This window comes from Pseudophryne corroboree, chromosome 1, assembly GCF_028390025.1.
Source record: "Pseudophryne corroboree isolate aPseCor3 chromosome 1, aPseCor3.hap2, whole genome shotgun sequence".
NCBI classification, from domain to species: Eukaryota; Metazoa; Chordata; class Amphibia; order Anura; family Myobatrachidae; genus Pseudophryne; species Pseudophryne corroboree.
Window position 1 is genome coordinate 183,014,825 of NC_086444.1, and position 27,072 is coordinate 183,041,896.

A 27,072-nucleotide genomic window follows, 5' to 3' on the forward strand; every position below is an offset into this window, starting at 1 on the left:
CTTGCATGGGTTAATGGGTTAACATTATCATTAACATTTACACAGTTACTAAGTGATTTTGTGTTACACCTTAGTGCGTCTTTCTCCGCAATCAACTTCTCTCCTGATATATATGGTGGCGGTGGGGCCGTGGCAATCAGTTTTCTGTTAGAGCCAGATCCCGCCGCCTGAGCCAAACCTCTCTGTATCTCACCTTCCTGTTGCCACAACTGTAAATAATCATAATGCTGGATTCGTCTCTTTGTTGATTTTATGAGACATATCCTCCTCCTTAAATTTTGTAACACTTCTGAGCTGAAGCTCCCTACTCTTGGGAATTTCTCCCCGTCATGTACAGTCATTCTCTCCCATTCATCACATAAAGTTTCTGTGTGACTTCCATATTTCTCACACATTATATACCTGGCCGACCCAATTGGTCGGACCACTGAATCAACCCGAACCGAGGTTGATCGCCCCCTACCTGAACAAGTGGCCCCCATAGTTCGAAAGTGTTGCTTTATTTAGCCAACCCTTACGAAAAAACAAATGTCAACAATAGGCTGACGGTGGCGGTTTACGGAGTACCCCACTCACTCGCCCACGCTGACCAATACGACCTGATCACACCGATATGGTGCTGGCGTACTCGACCTAGGGCCCCTGCGACCTGAACCTCTATTTACTGGAACCTGCGAGGGTTATCCGAAGAACACTTACTCTTTCCAGTAACTATTGGTTGCTGGATAGTTCCTGAGTGAGCAGCGAACTTCCCTTAAAATAAAAAAATTACACAAATCACGTTAGAGTGTACAGATAGCGTTTGTGACCCCTTTACTCTAATGGTATTAGGTCAGATTACTAACTACTGCACACACTTACGTGCGGTCCAGTCGTTCAGTACACAAACAACTAAGCTTATGTACGGAAAGACCAATGGAATCGAAATTTACGACTGCTAATTCCTTCAGCCAGAGCTTATATGGCCTATATGGGTGTTGCACCAACCCTTTTCGGTGTTGTGCCTGTGAACTGTATAGCGGACTTCCTTGTCGGCTGTACCTGGACCTCCTGGTCTGTTATGACCTCCTGGTCTTGTTACAGTATGACCTCCTGGTCTTGTTACAGTATGACCTCCTGGTCTGCTATACTCTAATGCTCAAAATTGTATATTTAACCAGAGATGCCTCCCTAGCCACCGTGCACGTCACTTACACGCATGTACCTCACGAGTACTCGACTTTTCTTGTGGTTCAACCTTTAAAAATTCTAAAAACACTCACTCATCACATGTACACTTTTGTTTCTATTTCTATTTCTGCGCAGAAATTTTTCTTCAGATCAGGTGTGTTACCAATTAGGAGCAGGATCTGTTAATTAAAATTTCGGACACCCAAAAATAGACTTGCGTTATTTCTCGCCTCGCGTTATTTATCGCTTTGCGTTAAAAATCAACTTATCGTGACTTGAGCTACGTGGGCGTAACCGGACGCTCCGTTGCGTAACGTACGCTGCGTGCGTCGGCCTTTGGATTGCGTACGCAGGTCTTTGTTAGAGACACGTATACGCAAAGCAAAGATCCACCGTAACACAATTTATACTTTTATCAATGTAGATGATCCTTGATCATCTACCACACAACACACTGACTTCGCCTTATCTCCCAGGCAAAACTGTGTGTTTTGTCTATCTTTTAACTATATTACTTTTACTCTTAAACTATGAAATAACGGCAAATCTTTTTTTAGCACTTCTATCAACTATAAAACTGGCAGACAGGAGAGTGATATACGAAAATGAAAAAGAAAAGGAAATGCAGATATATATGTGTGCGTGCGTGTGTACGCAAGACAGAAAAATAAACAGTTTTAAAAGACACTAGCGTTTTGTTCTTACCTCCGGTTCCCGGATTCCTTCAGCACTCTTTACCTAAGTGAAGCAGACGCTTATCCTGTCAGCACTACGAGGGATACAACCTCCCGCCCTTTGCTGAGGGATAATGTCTGCTGATCTACCTAGTGCAGATATGTGAAGGACGGGCGAGCCGCCAATTGATAAAGCTAAATATTTATCGTATATAAAACACTTTAAGAGGTCTAAGAACACTGTACGCTATCTACGTAAGAAGTACCGTAAGGGTACGCAAGTTGTGTAGCGATCGCTCAACCGTAGTCGAGACGCTCAAGCGTCACGTTCGCTTACGGCCCAGTGATCACAGGCAGGTACGCTATTGGCTGCCGACTAACGTAATGATTCGCTATAGCGTAGCGTACGCTCGGGACCACGAGGAGATCACCAGCGGTGCAGACGCTTACAACGTTAAACCTTTATATCTATACCTTTAACGATGAGATACACAGTATACCTTAGTGTGGAGACAGAGTGTAAGTGCAACCTGGTGTAACCTGATTAACTACAAAGCTGCTTGGGCGTCACCGACGCTCAGGGAATACTTAACCCTTATAAAGAATACACAGATACCTGGGCTTAGGGTCCAAAACCTATTATATGTATTATGACTATTATACTTGCAAAAGAATCACAGTACAAAGCATACACTACAATATAACATAAACCAACTAACCAGATAAACTAGACAGGAAATACAATACAATACAATTAAAGGAAAATACGAGAGAGATAGAGAGAGAGAGACAGAGAGAGAGAGAGATGGCTCACAGTAAGACAATATGATTACGGAGAAAACTTACGCACAAGGGGAACGATCACATGCGCCTCGATATCCAGCTCCCGATTATCAGCAATGAGAACCGTTGAAGAGAGAGAACTGGATACGGTCGGCCTGCCTATTTATGCCCCACACACAATACAATTCAATGGTCCCTACAATCTCATTGTTCATTGGACATAGGAATTCGGCTTCGTATTATAACAAAAGGTCATAGGTTGATTCATACAGGTGGGCTGTGACTATTTCCAACTGCTCAGGTGGGAGGGAAACTGGGTTTCCCGCCGCATGGGTAATAAAGTGCAAATAAAGTAAATGTTCATAAACTTCTTATGTCCATAACTATTCGCACGAGCGATTGATCTGTTTCAAACCAACACCGGAATATTTCTAATTAAATATTCTTCCGATGGATACTAAACACCACTGTATTACTCCTGTCTGACCCTTCGTATCAAACAAAGAGGGATTCCTCTGTTCATAAACATTCTATATTAACCAAACTTTCAGAATCTATCAAAGGGACCATGATCTACAAAATACATTATTAGTGAAAATATGTAATGATTGAGTCGCACGCTATGATCGCATAAACTCTACCGTAAATACGCATACCATGCGCCTGCGGGTGCCCGCGACTGTGAGTATGCGCACGTACGGGAGAGCGTACGCATGCGCAGCACGGACCTGTGTGAGGTGCAAATATGGTAGTGTGCATAGAGATATTTTTCTGACTTTGACACACATTATGTCACACAGTAGTACATCTTATACACATTATGTCACACAGTAGTACATCTTATACACATTATGTCACACAGTAGTACATCTTATACACATTATGTCACACAGTAGTACATCTTATACATATTATGTCACAGGGAAGTACATCTTATACACATTATGTCACACAGTAGTACATCTTATACATATTATGTCACAGGGAAGTACATCTTATACACATTATGTCACACAGTAGTACATCTTATACATATTATGTCACAGGGAAGTACATCTTATACACATTATGTCACACAGTAGTACATCTTATACACATTGCGATACCTAGTAGCTCCCCGCATTGACAATAAAAAAAAATGAGTCCTGGTGCTGGATAACATTTAGTCACGGGAGGGGGGACGGGGGATGGGGGACATTGCAATTCAACTATTAAATTAAAGAACAGTAAATTACTATTCTTAAATAGTTGAATTCTAATATCCCTCTCCCCTCTATGCCTAAGCCTTTTGCTTCCCTAACTTTCCCACCTTTCCACCACTTACTGACTCACTTGGCCGCTGCACCTCACTTACACTGTCCAGACAGCACAACGGCTCTGCCTCCTCGGCACTGTGCAGGAGCTGAAAGGCGGCCAGCCACCATTTATTTAATCGGAGCGGCTGCGTATGACATCACGCAGGCGCCCCTGAATCGGTCATGGCACACCCTCGTTCGTCCCGCCCCGCCCCCAGTGCCGCTGTCAATCACACTTTGGCCACATCCTTCCAGGATGCAGCCGTTCTGTATTAGGTAGCGCATGCGCACTGCAGCCGGTGCACATGCGCAGACCAGATAGACGCGGCCACTGCATGCAGATGAACGGCTGCGTCCATCTCAGAATCAGCCTCAATATCACTTTTATCCCTTCTTTAACAAATATTAAATCCCTGCCCCACTTTTCACATAACACACCATCATATTTTATTAGATGAATTCGCCTCGTGTGTATCTTTGGAAAAGGCTTTTTTGACTATCATGAAAGTGTTCGGGTTATTTAGATATTTAAATTAGAGATGTGCGGTTCAGTTCTCTAGAACTCCAAACCCACCCGAATTTTGTGGTTCCAGACCGAACCAAAACCTGATTCGGAAGTCCTAAGGAGATCCAATCCGAACTGTGTCCCGATTTGGATCTCCCCGAGATTCGAAATTCTGATTTTAAATCTGAATTTTGAATTTCAAAAATTACATGAGTTTAGTTGTTTTTATCCATTTCCAAGAAATCAAAACCCCAAGATTCGGATTTTAAAATAAAAACACATGGTGTACACTGTATGGAATCTTCTGAACAACGTCACAATGTATTATGGCGGAGGATTGTGTCCAAATAATGGTTTCTCCTGTACAGTACTGTATGTGCAGTTACATGCAATATAGTAATTTATATATGTTGGGTATGTGGTATGGGCGGCCAGGAGACCGCCGGTCAGCATACCTCCGCCAGGGGGGAGTACAGTAAGACCCTTGCAGGCTCGCTGCGCTCACCACACTGCGGACTCGGTGGGCCACCACAGGTTCTATTCCCACTTTATGGGTGTCGTGGACACCCACGAGTGGTAATAATCCCTGTTGGTCGGCATGCTGACCGTCGGGATTTTCTGGGGGCGGGATGTTGGGGGAAGTAGTGTGAATGGCGGTCTCCTGACCGACGGTCACATAACTACATCCCCTTTGTATATTGCAATGTCCCCTCTGGCATGCAGCACATCAGATGGGATGATGCAATGAACGACGGGTGGAAACGACGGATTGGGTGTACACGCTATAAGAGGGTCATTCTGATCCGCCTTGGGACGATATATATATATATATATATTGGATGATAGATACCACAGTGTGTACCCAGCTTTAGGCTACTAATTATATGACAGCTGACTAACAATGGATTGATAGGAACAAAAGTATTTAGCAATAGTTGGATACTACCCGATACAATTCCGAAAGAGATAAGAACTGTTTTGCTCAAGCCCTACAAATTACATTTGTTCAAAATGTTATTTCACTTAGATATGTGTTCCCTGTTTCATGAGCATTCAGATAGTCCTTTATGAGCCCACAGAAACTTGATTTTTACACACACTCGGGGTGAGATAATCACATCCACTCAGACTGGCTGACTCAGAGTTGCGCACAGATGCATGTGATTCCCTCGCAGGGGACTTGTGAAAATATGCTAAAAGATCGCAATGTGCACAGAGATGCCCACTGCCGGTGACTCACGTCTGGCGATCATGTATATAAGTGGAAACAGCGGTCGCACATTGGTCAGACAAGTAGACTTCTGAGCAACCCTACGCTGTCTCAGATGGAGCGTCTCACCTAAGACGTTGAGGATGCTCCAGCTGTGAATGAATTCGCAGTGGCTGACTAGGGTACACTCAGAAAATGTGGGGTCATTCAGATCTGATCGTTGCTGTGCGTTTTCGCACAGCGGGCGATCAGGTCATAACAGCGCATGCGTATGCACTGCAATGCGCATGTGTGTCGAACAACAACTACAGGGATCACCGGTCAGCAACGGGATGGTGCAAAAAATCTGTTTGCATGGGCGTTCGCAAGGTGATTGACAGGAGGAAGCCATTTGTTGGTGGTAACTGGTAACTGATCATTTACTGGGAGTGTTCGGGAAAACGCAGGCGTGCCCAAGCATTTTCAGGGTGGGTTTCTGACGTCAGCTCCGGCCCCCGATCAGCCTGATTCTATCGCACTGTAAGAGTAAGTTCTGGGCTGCGCAGAGACTGCACACACAGAATTTTAGCAGCTCATCGTACACATAGCACAGCACACTTGCACGGCGAAAATACACCCCCCTCCTATAGGCGGCGACTATCTGAACACAGGACAGCAAAAAACGCAGACCAGCGATCAGATCTGAATGACTTCCATGGTCCTGACATGTCTGGGTTTTCAAACCATCCCCAATTACCTCCCCCAAACGCTGACTACATGTCACTTACATTGCAAATAACTCAGTGGCAAAGCAATGCACCACTGCGTCTGACATCGACAATACCTGCATCTCCGAATTAGGCCCAGAGTCATTACTTCAATGGAGCACCATATACCGGTACGTGGATTTTGTAAGGGCAAACACGTTAGCAATAATTGAAATGCACTTGTGATCAAATGCAATTGATCTTTAATTCTCCTCACATAAGACAGTGGTGGTCATTCCGAGTTGATCGCAGCAGCAATTTTGTTAGCAGTTGGGCAAAACCATGTGCACTGCAGGAGGGGCAGATATAACATGTGCAGAGAGAGTTAGATTTGGGTGGGGTATTTTGTTTCTGTGCAGGGTAAATACTGGCTGCTTTATTTTTACACTGCAATTTAGATTGCAGATTGAACACACCACACCCAAATCTAACTCTCTCTGCACGTTATATCTGCCTCCCCTGCAGTGCACATGGTTTTGCCCAACTGCTAACCAAATTTCTGCTGCGATCAACTTGGAATTACCCCCCATATGTGGTCAACTTTTGTAGGCGCATGGTAGACAAACAGGAGCAATATGCTCTGCATCGTGCATTGTGGGGGTTATACAGAGTATATCTTAGCAACATCTGCGGCCACTAAAATTGCATGCTGGGGGCCGCCCAGCACAGGGCAAGACCATCCAGCATGTGTGGCGATCACAATTCAATTGTGATTACATTGCAAAAACCTCAAATAGAGATTGACCCCTGCCTACACATGGCTGTGTATGCAGGCGGTCCGGCTCCATGTTTACTATCACAGTAAACATCATCACGCTGTCCTGAAAATGGCCATGATACGCCTGCGTTTCCTGCACCTCCTCCCAATGCCATGTCACCACTCCCAGACGCCCTTCCAGGATGCGATTGCATTATGAGGGGTCGCGCACACGCACTGTAGCCACTGTGCCTGTGCAGACTCCTGGGACTCGGTCGTGTGTGCGAACGCAGCGGCTGCGTCTAACTATGAATAAAGCCCTGTGTCCATAATGATTTGCTTTCCATTTCTCTTTAATAGTCTACAAACTGCTCTGCTGTGCTCAGGATCATCGACCCATAGAGCAAAGGTTATCTCAAATACCTTCAGATCTGATAAGATTTTCTGACTACTAGTAGTTTGTTCATTTAAAACCACTTAAATTGTGAGTTTAGTTTTCCTTTAAAGTCAACCTGTCACTATGAATTAACTTTTCCCAAGCTTTAAGCTGTGCTCTGATGCTAAGCATAGTGTAGTATTGCATTGGTCTGTCTTACATTTTTAATCTATCGCAAACAAAAAGAAAAAATGTGTGAAATAGAATAGAGATGAGCGCCGGAAATTTTTCGGGTTTTGTGTTTTGGTTTTGGGTTCGGTTCCGCGGCCGTGTTTTGGGTTCGACCGCGTTTTGGCAAAACCTCACCGAATTTTTTTTGTCGGATTCGGGTGTGTTTTGGATTCGGGTGTTTTTTTCAAAAAACCCTAAAAAACAGCTTAAATCATAGAATTTGGGGGTCATTTTGATCCCAAAGTATTATTAACCTCAAAAACCATAATTTACACTCATTTTCAGTCTATTCTGAATACCTCACACCTCACAATATTATTTTTAGTCCTAAAATTTGCACCGAGGTCGCTGTGTGAGTAAGATAAGCGACCCTAGTGGTTGACACAAACACCGGGCCCATCTAGGAGTGGCACTGCAGTGTCACGCAGGATGGCCCTTCCAAAAAACCCTCCCCAAACAGCACATGACGCAAAGAAAAAAAGAGGCGCAATGAGGTAGCTGACTGTGTGAGTAAGATAAGCGACCCTAGTGGCCGACACAAACACCGGGCCCATCTAAGAGTGGCACTGCAGTGTCACGCAGGATGGCCCTTCCAAAAAACCCTCCCCAAACAGCACATGACGCAACGAAAAAAAGAGGCGCAATGAGGTAGCTGACTGTGTGAGTAAGATAAGCGACCCTAGTGGCCGACACAAACACCGGGCCCATCTAGGAGTGGCACTGCAGTGTCACGCAGGATGGCCCTTCCAAAAAACCCTCCCCAAACAGCACATGACGCAAAGAAAAAAAGAGGCGCAATGAGGTAGCTGACTGTGTGAGTAAGATAAGCGACCCTAGTGGCCGACACAAACACCGGGCCCATCTAGGAGTGGCACTGCAGTGTCACGCAGGATGGCCCTTCCAAAAAACCCTCCCCAAACAGCACATGACGCAAAGAAAAAAAGAGGCGCAATGAGGTAGCTGACTGTGTGAGTAAGATAAGCGACCCTAGTGGCCGACACAAACACCGGGCCCATCTAGGAGTGGCACTGCAGTGTCACGCAGGATGGCCCTTCCAAAAAACCCTACCCAAAAAGCACATGACGCAAAGAAAAAAAGAGGCGCAATGAGGTAGCTGACTGTGTGAGTAAGATAAGCGACCCTAGTGGCCGACACAAACACCGGGCCCATCTAGGAGTGGCACTGCAGTGTCACGCAGGATGGCCCTTCCAAAAAACCCTCCCCAAACAGCACATGACGCAAAGAAAAAAAGAGGCGCAATGAGGTAGCTGACTGTGTGAGTAAGATAAGCGACCCTAGTGGCCGACACAAACACCGGGCCCATCTAGGAGTGGCACTGCAGTGTCACGCAGGATGGCCCTTCCAAAAAACCCTCCCCAAACAGCACATGACGCAAAGAAAAAAAGAGGCGCAATGAGGTAGCTGACTGTGTGAGTAAGATAAGCGACCCTAGTGGCCGACACAAACACCGGGCCCATCTAGGAGTGGCACTGCAGTGTCACGCAGGATGGCCCTTCCAAAAAACCCTCCCCAAACAGCACATGACGCAAAGAAAAAAAGAGGCGCAATGAGGTAGCTGACTGTGTGAGTAAGATAAGCGACCCTAGTGGCCGACACAAACACCGGGCCCATCTAGGAGTGGCACTGCAGTGTCACGCAGGATGGCCCTTCCAAAAAACCCTCCCCAAACAGCACATGACGCAAAGAAAAAAAGAGGCGCAATGAGGTAGCTGACTGTGTGAGTAAGATAAGCGACCCTAGTGGCCGACACAAACACCGGGCCCATCTAGGAGTGGCACTGCAGTGTCACGCAGGATGGCCCTTCCAAAAAACCCTACCCAAAAAGCACATGACGCAAAGAAAAAAAGAGGCGCAATGAGGTAGCTGACTGTGTGAGTAAGATAAGCGACCCTAGTGGCCGACACAAACACCGGGCCCATCTAGGAGTGGCACTGCAGTGTCACGCAGGATGGCCCTTCCAAAAAACCCTCCCCAAACAGCACATGACGCAAAGAAAAAAAGAGGCGCAATGAGGTAGCTGACTGTGTGAGTAAGATAAGCGTCCCTAGTGGCCGACACAAACACCGGGCCCATCTAGGAGTGGCACTGCAGTGTCACGCAGGATGGCCCTTCCAAAAAACCCTCCCCAAACAGCACATGACGCAAAGAAAAAAAGAGGCGCAATGAGGTAGCTGACTGTGTGAGTAAGATAAGCGACCCTAGTGGCCGACACAAACACCGGGCCCATCTAGGAGTGGCACTGCAGTGTCACGCAGGATGGCCCTTCCAAAAAACCCTCCCCAAACAGCACATGACGCAAAGAAAAAAAGAGGCGCAATGAGGTAGCTGACTGTGTGAGTAAGATAAGCGACCCTAGTGGCCGACACAAACACCGGGCCCATCTAGGAGTGGCACTGCAGTGTCACGCAGGATGGCCCTTCCAAAAAACCCTTCCCAAACAGCACATGACGCAAAGAAAAATAAAAGAAAAAAGAGGTGCAAGATGGAATTGTCCTTGGGCCCTCCCACCCACCCTTATGTTGTATAAACAGGACATGCACACTTTAACCAACCCATCATTTCAGTGACAGGGTCTGCCACACGACTGTGACTGATATGACGGGTTGGTTTGGACCCCCCCCAAAAAAGAAGCAATTAATCTCTCCTTGCACAAACTGGCTCTACAGAGGCAAGATGTCCACCTCATCATCATCCTCCGATATATCACCGTGTACATCCCCCTCCTCACAGATTATCAATTCGTCCCCACTGGAATCCACCATCTCAGCTCCCTGTGTACTTTGTGGAGGCAATTGCTGCTGGTCAATGTCTCCGCGGAGGAATTGATTATAATTCATTTTAATGAACATCATCTTCTCCACATTTTCTGGATGTAACCTCGTACGCCGATTGCTGACAAGGTGAGCGGCGGCACTAAACACTCTTTCGGAGTACACACTTGTGGGAGGGCAACTTAGGTAGAATAAAGCCAGTTTGTGCAAGGGCCTCCAAATTGCCTCTTTTTCCTGCCAGTATAAGTACGGACTGTGTGACGTGCCTACTTGGATGCGGTCACTCATATAATCCTCCACCATTCTTTCAATATTGAGAGAATCATATGCAGTGACAGTAGACGACATGTCCGTAATCGTTGTCAGGTCCTTCAGTCCGGACCAGATGTCAGCATCAGCAGTCGCTCCAGACTGCCCTGCATCACCGCCAGCGGGTGGGCTCGGAATTCTGAGCCTTTTCCTCGCACCCCCAGTTGCGGGAGAATGTGAAGGAGGAGATGTTGACAGGTCGCGTTCCGCTTGACTTGACAATTTTCTCACCAGCAGGTCTTTCAACCCCAGCAGACTTGTGTCTGCCGGAAAGAGAGATCCAAGGTAGGCTTTAAATCTAGGATCGAGCACGGTGGCCAAAATGTAGTGCTCTGATTTCAACAGATTGACCACCCGTGAATCCTTGTTAAGCGAATTAAGGGCTCCATCCACAAGTCCCACATGCCTAGCGGAATCGCTCCGTGTTAGCTCCTCCTTCAATGTCTCCAGCTTCTTCTGCAAAAGCCTGATGAGGGGAATGACCTGACTCAGGCTGGCAGTGTCTGAACTGACTTCACGTTTGGCAAGTTCAAAGGGCATCAGAACCTTGCACAACGTTGAAATCATTCTCCACTGCGCTTGAGACAGGTGCATTCCACCTCCTATATCGTGCTCAATTGTATAGGCTTGAATGGCCTTTTGCTGCTCCTCCAACCTCTGAAGCATATAGAGGGTTGAATTCCACCTCGTTACCACTTCTTGCTTCAGATGATGGCAGGGCAGGTTCAGTAGTTTTTGGTGGTGCTCCAGTCTTCTGTACGTGGTGCCTGTACGCCGAAAGTGTCCCGCAATTCTTCTGGCCACCGACAGCATCTCTTGCACGCCCCTGTCGTTTTTAAAAAAATTCTGCACCACCAAATTCAAGGTATGTGCAAAACATGGGACGTGCTGGAATTTGCCCATATTTAATGCACACACAATATTGCTGGCGTTGTCCGATGCCACAAATCCACAGGAGAGTCCAATTGGGGTAAGCCATTCCGCGATGATCTTCCTCAGTTGCCGTAAGAGGTTTTCAGCTGTGTGCGTATTCTGGAAAGCGGTGATACAAAGCGTAGCCTGCCTAGGAAAGAGTTGGCGTTTGCGAGATGCTGCTACTGGTGCCGCCGCTGTTCTTGCGGCGGGAGTCCATACATCTACCCAGTGGGCTGTCACAGTCATATAGTCCTGACCCTGCCCTGCTCCACTTGTCCACATGTCCGTGGTTAAGTGGACATTGGGTACAACTGCATTTTTTAGGACACTGGTGAGTCTTTTTCTGACGTCCGTGTACATTCTCGGTATCGCCTGCCTAGAGAAGTGGAACCTAGATGGTATTTGGTAACGGGGGCACACTGCCTCAATAAATTGTCTAGTTCCCTGTGAACTAACGGCGGATACTGGACGCACGTCTAACACCAACATAGTTGTCAAGGCCTCAGTTATCCGCTTTGCAGCAGGATGACTGCTGTGATATTTCATCTTCCTCGCAAAGGACTGTTGAACAGTCAATTGCTTACTGGAAGTAGTACAAGTGGGCTTACGACTTCCCCTCTGGGATGACCATCGACTCCCAGCAGCAACAACAGCAGCGCCAGCAGCAGTAGGCGTTACACGCAAGGATGCATCGGAGGAATCCCAGGCAGGAGAGGACTCGTCAGAATTGCCAGTGACATGGCCTGCAGGACTATTGGCATTCCTGGGGAAGGAGGAAATTGACACTGAGGGAGTTGGTGGGGTGGTTTGCGTGAGCTTGGTTACAAGAGGAAGGGATTTACTGGTCAGTGGACTGCTTCCGCTGTCGCCCCAAAGTTTTTGAACTTGTCACTGACTTATTATGAATGCGCTGCAGGTGACGTATAAGGGAGGATGTTCCGAGGTGGTTAACGTCCTTACCCCTACTTATTACAGCTTGACAAAGGCAACACATGGCTTGACACCTGTTGTCCGCATTTCTGTTGAAATACTTCCACACCGAAGAGCTGATTTTTTTGGTATTTTCACCAGGCATGTCAGTGGCCATATTCCTCCCACGGACAACAGGTGTCTCCCCGGGTGCCTGACTTAAACAAACCACCTCACCATCAGAATCCTCCTGGTCAATTTCCTCCCCAGCGCCAGCAACACCCATATCCTCCTCATCCTGGTGTACTTCAACACTGACATCTTCAATCTGACTATCAGGAACTGGACTGCGGGTGCTCCTTCCAGCACTTGCAGGGGGCGTGCAAATGGTGGAAGGCGCATGCTCTTCACGTCCAGTGTTGGGAAGGTCAGGCATCGCAACCGACACAATTGGACTCTCCTTGTGGATTTGGGATTTCGAAGAACGCACAGTTCTTTGCGGTGCTTTTGCCAGCTTGAGTCTTTTCAGTTTTCTAGCGAGAGGCTGAGTGCTTCCATCCTCATGTGAAGCTGAACCACTAGCCATGAACATAGGCCAGGGCCTCAGCCGTTCCTTGCCACTCCGTGTGGTAAATTGCATATTGGCAAGTTTACGCTTCTCCTCCGACAATTTTATTTTAGGTTTTGGAGTCCTTTTTTTACTGATATTTGGTGTTTTGGATTTGACATGCTCTGTACTATGACATTGGGCATTGGCCTTGGCAGACGACGTTGCTGGCATTTCATCGTCTCGGCCATGACTAGTGGCAGCAGCTTCAGCACGAGGTGGAAGTGGATCTTGATCTTTCCCTAATTTTGGAACCTCAACATTTTTGTTCTCCATATTTTAATAGGCACAACTAAAAGGCACCTCAGGTAAACAATGGAGATGGATGGATACTAGTATACAATTATGGATGGACTGCCGAGTGCCGACACAGAGGTAGCTACAGCCGTGGACTATTGTACTGTATTGTGTCTGCTGCTAATATAGACTGGATGATAATGAGATGTAGTATGTATGTATAAAGAAGAAAGAAAAAAAAACCACGGGTAGGTGGTATACAATTATGGATGGACTGCCGAGTGCCGACACAGAGGTAGCTACATCCGTGGACTACCGTACTGTGTCTGCTGCTAATATAGACTGGTTGATAATGAGATGTAGTATGTATAAAGAAGAAAGAAAAAAAAACCACGGGTAGGTGGTATACAATTATGGATGGACTGCCGAGTGCCGACACAGAGGTAGCTACAGCCGTGGACTACCGTACTGTACTGTGTCTGCTGCTAATATAGACTGGATGATAATGAGATGTAGTATGTATAAAGAAGAAAGAAAAAAAAACCACGGGTAGGTGGTATACAATTATGGACGGACTGTCGAGTGCCGACACAGAGGTAGCTACAGCCGTGGACTACCGTACTGTACTGTGTCTGCTGCTAATATAGACTGGATGATAATGAGATGTAGTATGTATAAAGAAGAAAGAAAAAAAAAACCACGGGTAGGTGGTATACAATTATGGACGGACTGCCGAGTGCCGACACAGAGGTAGCTACAGCCGTGGACTACCGTACTGTACTGTGTCTGCTGCTAATATAGACTGGATGATAATGAGATGTAGTATGTATAAAGAAGAAAGAAAAAAAAACCACGGGTAGGTGGTATACAATTATGGATGGACTGCCGAGTGCCGACACAGAGGTAGCTACAGCCGTGGACTACCGTACTGTGTCTGCTGCTAATATAGACTGGTTGATAATGAGATGTAGTATGTATAAAGAAGAAAGAAAAAAAAAACCACGGGTAGGTGGTATACAATTATGGACGGACTGCCGAGTGCCGACACAGAGGTAGCTACAGCCGTGGACTACCGTACTGTACTGTGTCTGCTGCTAATATAGACTGGATGATAATGAGATGTAGTATGTATAAAGAAGAAAGAAAAAAAAACCACGGGTAGGTGGTATACAATTATGGACGGACTGCCGAGTGCCGACACAGAGGTAGCTACAGCCGTGGACTACCGTACTGTGTCTGCTGCTAATATAGACTGGTTGATAATGAGATGTAGTATGTATAAAGAAGAAAGAAAAAAAAAACCACGGGTAGGTGGTATACAATTATGGACGGACTGCCGAGTGCCGACACAGAGGTAGCTACAGCCGTGGACTACCGTACTGTACTGTGTCTGCTGCTAATATAGACTGGATGATAATGAGATGTAGTATGTATAAAGAAGAAAGAAAAAAAAAACCACGGGTAGGTGGTATACAATTATGGATGGACTGCCGAGTGCCGACACAGAGGTAGCTACAGCCGTGAACTACCGTACTGTGTCTGCTGCGACTGGATGATAAATAATGATATAAAATATATATATATATCACTACTGCAGCCGGACAGGTATATATTATATAATGACGGACCTGCTGGACACTGTCTGTCAGCAGAATGAGTTTTTTATTTTATAGAATAAAAAAACACCACACAAGTCACACGACGTGTGTTTAACTTTTACAGGCAGACATTCACAATACAATATAGTATACTATATACTGGTGGTCAGGTCACTGGTCAGTCACACTGGCAGTGGCACTCCTGCAGAAAAAAAGTGTGCACTGTTTAATTTTTTAATATGTACTCCTGGCTCCTGCTATAACCTAACTGCTCCCCAGTCTCCCCCACAATTAAGCTGTGTGAGCACAGTCAGATATTATACATAGATGATGCAGCAGCACACTGGGCTGAGCACAGATATGGTATGTGACTGAGTCACTGTGTATCGTTTTTTCAGGCAGAGAACGGATTATATTAAATAATATAAAACTGCACTGGTGGTCACTGGTCAGTCACTAGTATAACTAACTAATACTATCAGCAAAATTCTGCACTCTCTGTCTGAGTACTCCTCCTAAGCTCCAGTAAATGAAGTGTCACTGTCTCACTCTGTCACTAGTATAACTAACTAATACTATCAGCAAAATTCTGCACTCTCTGTCTGAGTACTCCTCCTAAGCTCCAGTAAATGAAGTGTCACTGTCTCACTCTCACTCTCCTATCTATTTCTTCTCTAAACGGAGAGGACGCCAGCCACGTCCTCTCACTATCAATCTCAATGCACGTGTAAAATGGCGGCGACGCGCGGCTCCTTATATAGAATCCGAGTCTCGCGATAGAATCCGAGCCTCGCGAGAATCCGACAGCGTCATGATGACGTTCGGGCGCGCTCGGGTTAACCGAGCAAGGCGGGAAGATCCGAGTCGCTCGGATCCGTGTAAAAAAAGCTGAAGTTCGGGCGGGTTCGGATTCCGAGGAACCGAACCGGCTCATCTCTAAAATAGAATAGCCTTTCACAGAATGGAGACCGGTATCAGAAACGCTATGGGTGGATGTAGTAAACTGTGAATAACAAACAATAATAATAATACAGTAAATTGTGAAGAACAAACAATAATAGTAATACAGTAAATTGTGAAGAACAAAGTGTAATACAGCAAATCACCTTTAATTGTCACATTGAACACAAGCAACATAGAAATGTCTACCAGGTTATGGAATGCTTTAAATATGTAGGCAATGTACCATTTATCGCACAATGGGGCTGATGAAGAGACCTACTGTACATCAGTTTGCATATACAGGTTGAGTATCCCATATCCAAATATTCCGAAATCCGGAATATTCCGAAATACTGACTTTTTTGAGTGAGACTGAGATAGTGAAAACTTTGTTTTCTGATGGCTCAATGTACACACACTTTGTTTAATGCACAAAGTTATTAAAAATATTGTATTAAATGACCTTCAGGCTGTGTCTATAAGGTGTATATGAAACATAAATGCATTCTGTGCTTAGACTTGGGTCCCATCGCCATAATATCTCATTATGGTATGCAATTATTCCAAAATACAGAAAAATCAGATATCCAAAATACTTCTGGTCCCAAGCATTTTGGATAAGGGATACGCAACCCTAGTAGAATTTCTGCACCTATGCAGGTTTGCCTGGCACCCATGGCTGTTTCAGCCTGGAGCGGTGAGCAGTGGTGAGGAGGGTATTCTAATGTATGCCGAGTACAGTAAGGGCAATTGCAAACTGATACAGATAAGCCTGAGAAAGTTGTATGTACAAGTGTAGTCAAGTGTACATGTAAATACACAATGATGACGATGATGGGAGACCCATGTTCTTATATTAATTTCAAGGGCCTGAATCAAATAACTAAAAAAATATCCTTTGCCATTGTTATCTGAAGTGTTTGATTACTTAACAGGAACTATCACCTTCTCCTAGATTGATTTGCATGGTGCATATAATGTAATGTGTATTTGTGCAGTTTGGTCCTGCCTTGGGATTTGGAAGTAAACAGACTTACGATGAAACGCGTTAGTGAGAGTAGGTGGTGTGCAGTCAGTATGCCTGGATGAAAAGTCTGTCTACTATATACAGAAGCAAGGTCTGCATCCAGTGAAGAGACATCTAACTGACCAAGGGCCTGATTCTGAGAGGTATGTAAACCCAATATTTTACTTACATCTCCAATGATGGGGCGCCTATGCAGTACCCATTCTGCGCATGTGCTCAAGGGATCCTGTGTGGTTGCACACTGTGCCCCTGTAGCTGCAGCCGGATTGACAGACTGTGAGCATTTGGGGGCAGAGGTTTGGTGGAGCTGGCCCCATTTTCTGAAAGTGATGAGGCCAGGGTCTGCGTCGTCGAAGCAGATTTCCTGGCCCCAGCAGCGTCGACAGTCGGCCATCCTGTGTATCCTGAGAGTTTCTCAGATAGCCAATGTTCATGCTAGTGGCCTTCAGACGCAGCACCGGATCACACAAGCCTGCAGGGGGCGTCTGTTTTCACAAGACTCATTCTGCTACTTTTGCATATCTTTGTACAGTAGCTACGCACTGTATGAGCTGCATCCATCTCTGAATCAGTCCCTACGTTTTATGAGTAAATTGTACCTGGATTCTGGAAAGAATCTAAGGGAAGAAGCAAAGATCATCACTACTAGATGTGGGGACTACCACAATGATCCCTACAAGGCCTGGCATGTATTTAGTACAGTAAGTGTCACTTTATGTTGCATGGGTTGTACATACAGGTATATGGATTTCCATTTTTATTATTGAGCCCTATCATGAGAGGAACATTTAACCACATTTTGTCTTTGGGAAGTTTTTAGTGTTTATGCTGAATATTTCTGTAATGGTGCATTAATCAGCGGTCTGGTCATCTGGGGCATTACACACTTTTCTGTCTATTCCTAGTCTTTTGCCATTTATTGTCAAAGAATGAAGCATCCAATAAAGGTTTTGCTACGATCCTTTTTCAAGTGTCACCTATGGTTGGGATGTGGCAAATCATGAACTACAGTACTTGTTGTAAAACATGTGTTCGAAGAATCGAGACATTGGTTGGAAGAAGCAAAGCATTATGGGCTAGATGCATCATCGCTTGGAAAGTGATAAAATGGACGTAGATAAAGTACCAGCCAATCAGCTCCTAACTGCCATTTTTCAAACACAGCCTGTGACATGGTAGTTAGGACCTGATTGGCTGGTACTTTCTCACTCTCCATTTTATGGATCTAGCCCATTATCACTCTATATAAAGATCACAAATACCTTTCAATATATTGAAGCAACAAAAAGACACTTATATCTATGATAGACAGGCTATATTATTTATTTAACATTTTATTATATAGCACAGCATATTCCGTTGCGCTTTTATAATTTGAAACTATGGTGATAAAACAAAAAAAGGTAAGAAGGCCCTGCCCGCAAGCTCCCAGACGTTAGGGAAATAGGCATTGATACACAAGGACAGGTGCTATCTATTGTACTTCTACCAGGTTCAAAGAATGTTAATGCTGAACACAGCTATGGTTACTGAACTTCTACTTCTACTAATTCGTGATTGCTATATAATAAAATATTAATTTGTAACAAACTTAATGATTGCACTCTTTATTAAATGGTTATTGCTGTCTCAAGAGTGCCATAGACTGTCCGTCTGCATGCTGTTAGCGTTCCTTGGACATGAAGTGTATCCCTTACTGAATTATGCATCACATTAATAATTGCAGCGTTCTCCTAATCCTAATACTGAGCTGGTTAAATTAAGCAGTGCACTTATATGTTTTTTTGCTTTCAGAGTCCTTGTAAGCTGCCAGACTTCGAGATAAGATGATAGTATCGCAAAAACCTTTCATGGAAATAACCAGACAAACACAATGGAGGTCATTCCGAGTTGTTCGCTCGCAAGGCGATTTTAGCAGAGTTGCTCACGCTAAGCCGCCGCCTACTGGGAGTGAATCTTAGCATCTTAAAATTGCGAACGACGTATTCGCAATTTTGCGATTACAAACTTCTTAGCAGTTTCAGAGTAGCTTCAGACTTACTCGGCATCTGCGATCAGTTCAGTGCTTGTCGTTCCTGGTTTGACGTCACAAACACACCCAGCGTTCGCACAGACACTCCCCCGTTTCTCCAGCCACTCCTGCGTTTTTTCCGGAAACGGTAGCGTTTTTTCCCACACGCCCATAAAACGGCCTGTTTCCGCCCAGTAACACCCATTTCCTGTCAATCACATTACGATCGCCTGAGCGAAGAAAAAGCCGTGAGTAAAAATCCTAACTTCATAGCAAATTTACTTGGCGCAGTCGCAGTGCGGACATTGCGCATGCGCACTAAGCGGAAAATCGCTGCGATGCGATGAAATTTACCGAGCGAACAACTCGGAATGAGGGCCAATGTTTTAAAAATTGCCAGTGTACACGCAGAATATAGTATTGGTTTAGATAATTAGTGAAAACAATGATTATAGTCTTTATTTATTATAGAATTTTAAACATATAACAAATAGACAGCTGAAGTAAGATACAAGGACCTCATCTACATGACGATTTAACCATACTTTTTTGGATTTCCCCCTTTTTAGTTATCACTTGAACAACAACTGTATTATAACTTGTGCAGCCCTCTCTCCAGCAGTACTTTGTGTATGTGCAGGCTCCACGGCCCTCACCATGACTGGAGCTCCAGTCTTCTTCCTCCCAGGTTACATTGGGTAGTTATGTGGACAGGTGGCCTGGTCATGCTGGTTTTGCGTGAAACAAACACAGGTAACAGCACAATCACACCTTAGACGTAATTGGGCTCCAGATCATCTATCTGATTAAATAAATTATCACATCTATTCAGGGTATAGTTTACTGACAGACCCTGTGTTTACCACATTCTGTAGTCATGGGTGAACATCTTCACACCTCCTCTTACTATAATCCTTGTAGTAGACATTCACACCTCTAACACTTATATCTATGATAAGTCAGGCTTGACTGCGCCTCCTGAAGTGGCACCATGACTCATAGTGGTATCATCAACTCCTCTTAGCCTCTCACTTCTTTCCTTTCTTCTTGGAACCAAGACTTCCTGTGTCTCTCGCATGCATTTAAGCACAACTCTCCTCTTGGCTATGTCTTGGAGTCTCCTTTTCTGAACTCAAACTGGGACACACTCAACACCAGGGCCGGACTGGCCCACAGGGGCACAGGGGAATCCTCTGGTGGGCCCCACTGCCTGGGGGCCCCCACCTTTCTGCAGGGATCAGGTTCTAGATTGTGCAATTGAATTATACATTATTATTATTATTATTACTACCAGTTATTTATATAGCGCACACATATTCCGTGGCACTTTACAGAGAATATTTGGCCATTCACATCAGTCCCTGCCCCAGTGGAGCATACAAACTATATTCCCTACCACATGTACACACACACACATTCACGCTAGGGTTAATTTTGTTGGGAGCCAATCAACCTACCAGTATATATATATATTTTGGATTGTGGGAGGAAACCAGAGTACTTGGAGGAAACCCACGCAAGAACGGGGAGAATATACAAACTCCACACAGTTAGAGCCATGGTGGGAATTGAACACATGACCTCAGTGCTGTGAGTAAGTAATGCTAACCATTGCACCATCTATACTGCCCGACGTATATCATTATGTATATCTTATGTTATGCTGCACTTTTCTACAATGCATTGCTGTTATTAGTCTGGTACAATATCATGCATGCACTACAAGTATTTACTATACATATTTATCAAGGGGCCCAGACCATGTACTAATGGTTAGCCAAGCCTCTAAGCATGGGCCCCAACCACTGAATTTTCCCGGTGGGCCCTTCATGCCCCAGTCCGACACTGCTCAACACTCAGGGGCAGGAACTATCTCTTGTTCAATGTATGTCAGAAGGGCTTTGGAATATGATGGCTTAAATGACCATAGGGAAGACTTATAAAGCCTCCAAAAGAGTGGAGAAGTGGAAAGTTGCCCATAGCAATCAATCAGCCTTTAGTTAGCATTTATCATCTACATTCTATTGAATGGTAGGTAAACATTGATTGGTTGCTATGGGCAAAGTTTATACTGAAGTAGTACACACTTTGGTCAAGTCAAGGTTTCCTCTCTTACGCTAGCTCAAATTATTTTCCAGGAACTGGGATTAATACTTAAAGGCATTGGTCCTACCACTACATTTCATTCAAGTTGCCAGTCTGTCTTTACTGAAGCATTGAGTCCTTCCTAGCCATTCATGCAGCAGGGACTTCAGGTGTGTACATGAATGGATGACTGGGACCAATCAGATGCTGCATTTCCCATATAACTCCAGAACATAGAAGTGTTTAATTACTCATTCAGTCTGTTCTTAAGAGCTGATACATAATGCTGATACATTTTGATACATAGCATGGTTAGATAGCTCATATACTATATGTTAGGAGAAAGAGCTCAATGAGACAGACATACAGAGGAAGTTAATGAAGGAAAGCAATCCCTTTCAGTAAAATATTTTACTGTTAATTCTACATTTGGTAAATATACACTGTTTGTTTGAAAGGTCAAGTGTGCATTGAATTTCTGAGTTGGCCCAATCAAAAATTCTGTTACCACAATACAACAGCGACCACAATACAACAGCAATATTTTCTTTAATGCAGAGCCAACTTTTATTTTAGCCAACAATATCCGGCTATAGATTATGCTGCATTGCCGTAATGACTGTAGCTCTCAAATAATGACTGTCCTGTAACACTGTAACTCACTCCAGAGACATGACACTAATGATCCGAGTATTACATTATCTGAGGAAGTAGAATATTAAAATACGATTGAGATAGCTGATGTTTCATTTAGCATTGTGAAAAGACGTGTCTGTCATCCTCCTGTCAGCGCCCGCTGTATGCTCTATGCACAGCTGAACAGCTATATCACAATCACCTCTTCAGAACACATAGTGGCCTTTATGCGTCTGTAGTCATTTTATCATTGGCATGGCAATTTAGCATGTCACTGCTAGTGTCTGCTTCTTATTAAAGTAAGCCATTGGAAATTTTCTGTATCGCAACCCAAGATATAAAAATTAGAACAATATGTGTTGCCGCGTAGGTTGAAAACATTAAGACAGACATGAAGATTAAAATATTGCTATTGAACCCAATACAGGACTGTGGTTTGTGAATTCATATAACAAATATTTTTGTATTAGTCATATTATTAAAATGATCATTTATATTTACATCTTTTTACATAGTTACAGTACATAGTAAAGTTTAAAAAGAACAACACATATCTGCCAAGTTAACGGTCCAAACTTCTAACCTTGGTTATCCAGAAAAGTAAATCATAATCTTCCCATAGCTACATTTACCAATTTAGGCTCAAAGGAGAAGGGAGAGAGATGGTGGAGGGGGGGGGTTTCTAATCCTCAAAATGGCAAGTGGATAATATTATTATTATTAATAATAATAATAATAATAATAATAACAACAGCAAATTTTATAAACCAATGAATTTGTTTATTTGACCTATTTAATGACTTTTCTAAGTAAACTTTGCTACCGATTGCTGTTCACTTTAACTTTTATACTTAGTTTAATGAATAAGCTCTAATACTGGTCCTAGAGTCACCCATGTGACTGTCAATTACAACAAGCTCTGACTTCATTTATTTATTTTGTTCTTGTCATATCAAATAAATGCCCTTATTTATCAATGAGTGATACATTTCACTGTGAGTGATAAATTGCACCAGCCAATCAGCTCCTACCTGCCATGTCACAGGCTGTGTTTGAAAAATGACAGGTCTGGCCCACACATAGTGGCCAAGCGGGTCCCGCTGAACGGGCAAAAGGGCAAAAGTGTGTTTACAGTGAAATGTGTAACAAGGTACTGTGGCACAGTGGTTAGCACCGCTGTCTTACAGTGCTGGCTACACGGGCTTGTTTCTGAGCAGTGTCCTATATATGTGGAAGTTGTATGATCCTCCTATGCGGATTTCCTGTGAGTGCTCTAGTTTCTCCCATACAGATAGGTTAGTTTGGTTCTAAATAAATGGGTCTTTGTTGGTGATTGTGTGGCAGAGAATTAGACTATCTGCATCAATAGAAGAGGAACAACTGATGCAAATAATGACATTATTTTGTGCATAATATAGTGGAAGTAAATAGAAAAATATAATAGTACCTCAAAGCATTTCAATTTAGAAAAATCGAGGCACGTGAAACAACTTTCCTGATGTACTAAAACATGCAGCAATGTCCCAATTCTTTTGCAGCGGGCCACAAAGACTTGACCTCTTAAATACTGACACTGTTGCACAAAAATCTTTGGTAGATTGGGAAGTATGCAAGAAAAAAAATCACAAATCGGAACAAAGAGTTACCAATTGTGATAAACCGGCGCTATAATTAATAAATATCTTACTTAAAGAAAAATGCTTCAGCAGCTGAGTAAAAACAACTTGCCAAGTTGCAACAATTGGGAACTGTAGAGAAAAAATTACTCTGCGCTTGAAACAATGTATCTAAAAAGTATATGTTCAGTCCGACACAGGAAAAAGATTGACTCAGTGAGGCTTGGATATAATTTAAAACAATTTATATAGTATCTCTTAAGAACAATATTTATAACACACACTCAACATGCAATTAATAACAATTAGTACGTTCTCACACACAGACTATAATGAATGGGGATTTAAATAGCATGCAACATGCAACTGATTCATATGAGCTCTTTCAGGTGGTGATAATAAAAGTCAGAACACTGGCGTCCCAGTGTATTATTATATATTTGTAACTCCCGCAATGAGATTTTCACAGTCTCATTTTTATATAAATAACAGAAGAAAAGATGCAACCTGTGATTGATGCTCACGTGCTGGTTCCTGTATTTGAATGCAGTCAGGTTCCTTTATGAAGATAGAATACACGTGAAGCAGAAATGTATCATTCAATCACTGTTTTAGTAACATCGGATATCTGCCGCCTTTCCACAGGTAACATTCGTTTGTTTAAATGCAAATGGCACTGTTCATAGACGGTAAGTGTGGCCGCCGTAAGAGTGACTCCTGGTAACAGGTGTTAGGCCCCACAGCGGGGGTCAGACGGAACTCACCCGGCCCGTGATGAAAGGACGTGCGGCAGTATTGGATCCGACGTGCGGCAGTGGGCTGCGGCTGTGGCTGTCACGGCTGTGCTGAGCCGCAGACTGTGTCAGTACAGTGGGTATCACCAAATGAAGAGCGTAACAGAGAGATTGGGAAGTATGTAAATAGAATGGAAAGAATGAAACAGCAACCTATGGTACACAAACCAAAAATCTGCTTGTAAGTGTGTTTGATATTTTGGATACAAACCAGGTGAAGGCAGCGTTTTCTCTTTGGGTGCCAACAGTACAACATTACATGTCATTACAGCATAAACAAACATTTACAAAAGTAATAAATGAGAAGTAAAAATATTAGTGGCTTCCCTATGCTTCCTTCCTTGATGCTAGCTTGCTCAGGTTAGGTTGATCATTTGTAGTTTGGAGACAAAGATATGATTCAGAATATTGCACTATTATTTAACTGATCAGGCCTAACTGTGGGGGAAGGGGGGGTCACTTACCAGAGGCCCGAAAGAGTGGGCCTCCCTGTCAGGCCCTCCACGCCCCCCCTCGGCCACCCACAGCAGGGAACAAGTGGGCGGTCGGGGGATCTGATGACGCAATTCACGCTGAATCACGTCATCGTAGCTCCACTCCCCGCTATACAGTGCCTCTTCTCAGCACTGTATAGCGGGAGTGGAGCCACGATAATGCAATTGTGATGTCACGCCTCCCGAAATGCTCACTTCCCCGTATTCACGCCCCCGGGCAGACCACATTGGCTCTGTCCACGCCCTTAGATGGCCCATCATGCCGCCGGCCACACCTCCATGCGCCTACAAAGCTGCCTCCTCCCGGAGGAGGGGGCAGCAAGGTAGGAAAATATGTTTAGAGCACTGTTTCTCAAACTCAGTCCACAGATCCCCAGACAGTTCATGTTTTCCAGGTTACCTGTTCATCTATAAAATGTGACAGTTGGTAATATCAGCTGGTACACCTTTTAGGTGGTCTGGAAAATGTGAACTGTTATACTGGGTACACACTGGAGCGATGTGTACCCAGCTGATATGTTGGCCTGACAGGCTGACATACAGGGGCGGATCCAGAAAAAAATTACAGGGGGGGCACCATTAGGGATGTGGCTTCGTTGGAATGGGCGTGGCTTCGTTGGAATGGGCGTGGTATTGCAGGAAAAGACTACCTTATACCCCAGTTTTGCAACCTGCACGCCCAGACGTTGGCCACCACAGGAAAGAAAAATAATCCTGATTCATGCCCCTTACATTATTTGTCATTTTTCCTCCTTATAGTAATGCCCAGTATACATTATTCCACATACTGCAATGGCCCTTAGACATTATTCCACACACAATAATGCACATGACACAATATGCCCACACTGTAATGCCCCAGACACATTATGCCACACACCGTAATGCCTGTGACACATTATGACAGGAATCGCAATGCCCGTTATACATTATGCTACACACTGCACTGCCCCTGATACATTATAGCACATACAATGTCTGTGACACATTATGCCACACACTGCAATGACCTTGAGACATTATACCACAATGCCCGTGATATAGTATACCATACACCGTAATGCCTGTGACACATACCGCAATGCCCGTTATACCCTATGCCACACACCGTAATGCCCGTTATATATTATGCCACACTGCAATGACCCTGAGACATTATACCACATACCACAATGCCCGTGATATAGTATACCACACACCGTAATGCCTGACACATTATGACACACACCGCAATGTCCGTGATACATTATGCCACACACTGCAATGACCCTGAGACATTATACCACATATCACAATGCCAGCGATATAGTATACCATACACCGTAATGCCTGTGACACATTATGACACACACCGCAATGTCCGTGATACATTATGCCACACACCGTAATGACCATTACACATTAAGTCCTACAGTAAGGCTTCTAATTACTTTTCAAATACCTGCTCGTTGTCAGGGGTTTCATGCACTGGGTGTCATGCTCGTTGCCAGGGGTTTCATGCTCTTGGTTCCATGCACGGTGCCAGGGGTTTTCATGCTCAGGGTGTCATGCTCGTTGCCAGGGGTTTCATGCACTGGGTGTCATGCTCGTTGCCAGGGGTTTCATGCACTGGGTGTCATGCTCGTTGCCAGGGGTTTCATGCACTGGGTGTCATGCTCGTTGCTAGGAGGTAGTCCTTGTTGCTAGGGCTGTGCTCCCAGTGCCACATATGTCCCCAGTGCCAGATATTCCCCCACGGTGCCAGGTACTCACATGCCCCCAGTGCCAAATATAGCCCCCCCCATGTGCCAGGTACACATATACCCCCAGTGCCAGATATTCCCAGACAGTGCCACATATGCCCCCAGTGCCAGATATCTCCCCCCCCAGTGCTTTATATGCCCCCAGTGCCACATATGCCCCAGTGCCACATATGCCCCAGTGCCAGATATTCCCCCCCCAGTGCCACATATGCCCCCAGTGCCAGATATCCCTCCCCTGCCAGTTATTCCCCCCAGTGCCACATATCCCCCCCCCAGTGCCACATATGCCCCCAGTGCCAGATATCCCCCCCCCCGTGCCAGATATGCCCCCAGTGCCAGATATTCCTCCCAGTGCCATATATGTCCCCAGTGCCAGATATTCTCCCCCCCCCTCCCTGCCAAATATGCCCCCAGTGCCAGATATCCCCCCCCAGTGCCAGATATGCCCCCAGTGCCAGATATTCCCCCCAGTGCCATATATGTCCCCAGTGCCAGATGTTCTCCCCCCCCCCCTCCTCCCCCCTCCCTGCCAAATATGCCCCCAGTGCCAGATATAACCCCCCAGTGCGTCCCTTCCTCCGCCGCCGCTGCCGCCGCTGCTCCCCCCGCTCCCCTGCTGTTAGGAGGGACACGGAGGGCACAGTGCGCGCCTCTCCTGTGTCCCTCCTGTG